The following is a 4918-nucleotide window of genomic DNA, read 5'->3' on the forward strand; positions in this document are numbered from 1 at the left end:
CTATCTTGCTTGCTCGCAGCGTCCCCGGTGTTGCTTTTGGAGATGTTGGATGTAATGCTAGTTCGGCATGCCCCTCTAGTTTCAGGATTGGTGAATTTTGTTGTGTTGTATCCTCTGTTTGGGCCGAGCATCATTTGTCTCTCTGCTCCAGATTTCATGTCCACGCCTTCCTGTGTTTGTGCCATGTGTTGCATTCCACTGTACTAAATTCTATTTCCTTGTATCAATGAAATCATACGCAAGCTTTGGCGTATTCGCGAAAACATCTCTACATGCTAGACTGTTCAGTCGGGGTCAGAATCCGGTGCGTCGAAGTCAAAACCAGACATGGATAGTGGGAAATCGGGACATATGTTCCATTAATTGATTTTTACCCCTACAAGTGGGAACTGACCCAACCCAACTAAGAAGCCTTTTCCATCGGTGTGGAAGGCGCAAATGCATTAACCTGACCACATCAGTGCTCCCAACACTACCGATTGTTGGCCACGCACTACACTCATAAGACCACAATGGGGCTGCTTGGTAAATCAAACGACAAAGACCCACCAAGCATGTGTCGCCATCGTTCCTATAAATCAAGGCCGCCATGGTGGAGGTGAGCCAAACACTCCACACACCAAACCTGCACACACACATGCATTGTTCTCGCTCCTCTCTCTGCCCTTCGGCGCCGGTAGCTAGCTAGCTCTTCTGTTCCGGCCAGGAAAGCAAGCGCTGGAGTATACACACGGAAGAAGAAGAAGGAGAAGAAATAATCCATAGGTACGTAATTCATACAGCACGATCCATGCATGCATTTTTTTTAAACTGATCCATGCATGTATTGATGAATATCTATCTGGAGTGTGACATATACTTATCAACAATTTTAAAATTCTCTGTGTTCTTATGTATGTATGCATAGAAAGAGGATATCGAAGATTCAATGTGCAGCTGGACATGGTTGGAAAAAGGTGATTGTGCGCGATGAGCCAGGCCAAAATTAAACACCGGTGCGCGATGTGACTCCTATAGGAGACGGTGAGCTCGCATGACTGCGACGTGATTTTATTTGACAACACGGTCGATGAACAATGATAAAAAATATATTAGTTACTGACTTTGAAATTCTCCTCGTCTTTATTTATGCATACATAGAGAACACTGAAGATTGATCTAATTCGACTAACACACATAGCTACCGGCAATGCAAGCTACGACAGTCAGGCAGCTACTTCTATCGGTATTGGTAGCTTACAGTGCACATTATGTCGTCAGTGGCAGATCCTTATATGCAAATGAGACAGATCGGCTATCGCTGCTTCAGTTCAAGGATGCAATCAGTCTGGATCCACACCAGGCCTTCATGTCCTGGAACAATAGCATCCACTTCTGTAATTGGGAAGGTGTCTTGTGCAGGCTGAAGACTCTGCCACATCGTGTCAGTTCTCTAAACCTTACAAGTCGAGGTTTGGTAGGACACATATCTCCTTCACTTGGGAACCTATCGTTCCTGCATTCTCTAGCCCTGGTGGAAAACACACTCACCGGGGAGATTCCACCCTCCCTCGGTCACCTGCGTCGTCTCCAAACCCTCCGCTTGAGAAATAACATGCTACAAGGAAGGATACCAAGTTTTGTAAACTGCTCAAAGCTCAGGGTGCTGGATGTTTCACACAACCATCTAGTTGGCCAATTTCCTACTGAGTTGCCTCCTGTCCTTCAGGTGCTGCGTGTTGGGACTAATAACCTTACTGGCACCATCCCAGCTTCTCTTGTCAATATAACAACACTAACCACCATTAGCTGCCTGAATAATCAAATCAAAGGAAATATCCCAAGTGAGTTTGCAGATCTGCCCAGCTTGCAGTACCTGTATGCAGGTGGCAATCAACTGGCAGGCAGTTTTCCACAAGCCATCTTGAATCTTTCTACTCTCATTGACCTTGACCTTGGTCTCAACGGTTTAAGTGGAAATCTGCCACCAAATCTCTGTACCGCTCTCCACAATCTCCAGACACTTTTTTTGGGTGGCAACATCTTTCTAGGCGGGCACATTCCTAGTTCATTAAGTAATGCTTCCAATCTATACGATGTTGATTTTTCAGGTAACAACTTCACCGGATTGGTGCCCACCACTATTGGCAAACTTACCCAGCTCTCGTCGTTGAATCTTGAAAAGAATCAACTCCAAGCACATAGCAGGGAAGAATGGGAGTTTTTGGACAGCTTAGGCAATTCCACGGACCTACAGATGTTCTCCGTTAGTCGGAATCGCCTATCAGGGCATGTACCAAATTCATTAGGTAACCTTTCCAATCAACTCCAGGAGATATACTTGGCAGAAAATCAACTATCAGGGGATTTTCCTTCCGGCATAGCAAACCTTCGCAACTTGTTTATTCTAACATTGGGGATGAATCAATTTACAGGTGTGGTCCCAGAGTGGATTGGATCTGTCAAGATTTTGCAGCAATTTGGTTTAGAAGCAAACTTCTTTACGGGGGTCATTCCGTCATCCTTGTCAAACTTGTCTCAATTGGGAGAGCTCTATCTATCCTCGAACCAGTTCATTGGTCACATACCAGCAAGCTTTGGAAACTTTTCGACGCTTCAAAATTTGGACATTTCCAACAACAATCTTCATGGTAGGGTTCCATTAGAGATCTTTAAAATCCCAACAATATTTCATATTAATTTTTCTTTCAACAATCTAGATGGACAACTTCCTACCGACATTGGCAATGCCAAACAACTCGTACATTTGGTACTTTCATCAAACACACTATCCGGTGATATTCCCAAAACTCTGGGTGATTGTGAAAGTTTAGAAGACATTGAGTTGGACTCAAATATTTTCGGTGGCAGTATTCCCTCTTCATTAGACCACATAACCAGCCTCAAATTTTTTAACTGTTCTAGCAATAACTTAACTGGGTCAATACCACTATCTCTTGGCAACCTACAACATCTTGAGAAACTAGATTTGTCATTCAACCATCTTCAAGGCGAGGTTCCAGCAAAAGGGATATTCAAGAATGCAACTGAACATTCGTATTGAGGGGAACCAGGGACTGTGTGGTGGGCCATCAGAGTTACACATGCAAGCATGCGTTGTTACGCCTTCAAATTCAACTAGAAACAATGAATCTTTAGTGCTCAAAGTAGTTATCCCAATAACCAGTATGGTTTTACTTGCTATGGTCATATTTGGCATATTGATATGGAGAGGAAAGCACAAGAGCAAATCTATATCTGTACCATCATTTGCTACAAAATTTCCCAAGATTTCTTTTAGTGATCTAGCCAGAGCGACAGCGGGATTCTCAACGCGCAACTTAATTGGCTGCGGGAGATACAGTTCTGTATATCGAGGAAAACTAGTTGAAGATGAAATTGAGGTTGCCATAAAAGTCTTCAACTTAGAGACAAGAGGAGCACACAAGAGCTTCATTGCAGAATGTAATGTGTTGAGAAATGTGCGGCATCGTAATCTGGTCCCTATCCTAACTGCGTGCTCAAGCATTGATTCTACTGGTAATGATTTCAAGGCCCTGGTGTATGAGTTCATGCCACGAGGAGACTTACATAATCTATTATATTCAACTATAGACTATGAAGGCTCTTCAGATTTGGACCTTCTTACAATGAGTCAAAGGATGAGCATCGTGGTGGATGTAGCGGATGCAATGGAGTACCTACACCATAACAACCAAGGAACAATGGTTCATTGTGATCTGAAGCCTAGCAACATTCTATTGGATGACGATATGACAGCTCATGTTGGAGACTTTGGCTTAGTAAGATTCAAAGTTGGTTCCGTGACATCATCTCTTGCTAACCCAAGCTCTTCTTCGGTTGGACTAATGGGAACGATCGGATATGCTGCTCCAGGTATTGGCCTTTTTTATATCTTGTGTTGCTTTAGCTTTTCTGCATATGTGTTAAAGCGAAATTAACTCCTTTTGTTATTCATTCATTCTATAGAATACGCAGGGGGTGTTCAAGTTTCAACTGCCGCAGATGTTTACAGCTTTGGTGTCGTCCTTCTCGAAATATTCCTTCGGAGAAGGCCAACTGATGACATGTTTAAGGATGGACTGAGCATTGTGAAGTTAACAGAGATCAGCTTCCCTGATAGGGTAATGGAGATTGTCGATCCTCAGCTCGTACAAGAGTTGGAGCTTTGCCAAGAAACTCCAACAGCCTTGAAGGAAAAAGGTGTACGCTCTCTGCTATCTATGCTAAACGTTGGCCTTTCTTGCACGAAGCCTTCTCCGCATGAACGTACCAACATGCAAGAGGTGGTTGCCAAGCTACATGGCATCAGAGATGCATATCTCAGAGGAAATTGAAGAAGCAATTATGTTGGTATTAGCTACCTGAATAAGTAAGCTGTCGTATGTTTGATATTTTATTGCATTGTGTGTGTGTAACGACATGGATTTACAAATCCGAACCCTCTCTGTACTGCAGCAGCCGAGATATTGCGCTGAAAAACAGAGATGACTATCATTTCCGTGAACCAATATTATGAAACAAATATTATATACTCTCCGCCTTGGGACATAAGACAAATAGAGGAAAAATTGGTTGTAATATTGATGAACTGAATCAGGCTCTTAACTCTCTAGTCTCTCTGTTCTCAATTAATCCTTGTTCATTATTTGCAGAAGAGAGTCTCCTTTATGGCATTTCCTGTGGTTGTATTTGCCCTGCCTCACAGCAGTTGCAATAACTACTAAGCAAGAACCATGTCATCAAACAAGAATGCATATGGAAAACAACAGTTGTTAATGGTGGAGGTTGTTGTTGTGAATAAGATAATGAGGCTGCTTATCACGCAGACAAGCTTAGCAAATTCAATGGACGTACGGGCGTGCTATTTAACTTGCGTGGGGAGCAGAACGATAGCAAGCACAACGGCAAGAAACGA

General features: G+C 43.1%; 1 pseudogene; it reads left to right on the plus strand.

Moving 5' to 3' along the window:
- Positions 1–1049: 1049 nt before the first annotated feature.
- LOC123175929 (probable LRR receptor-like serine/threonine-protein kinase At3g47570) lies at positions 1050–4581 on the plus strand (annotated as a pseudogene).
- The last annotated feature ends 337 nt before the right edge of the window (positions 4582–4918 follow it).

The sequence above is a fragment of the Triticum aestivum genome, unplaced genomic scaffold, assembly GCF_018294505.1.
Source record: "Triticum aestivum cultivar Chinese Spring unplaced genomic scaffold, IWGSC CS RefSeq v2.1 scaffold190200, whole genome shotgun sequence".
Taxonomy (NCBI): Eukaryota; Viridiplantae; Streptophyta; class Magnoliopsida; order Poales; family Poaceae; genus Triticum; species Triticum aestivum.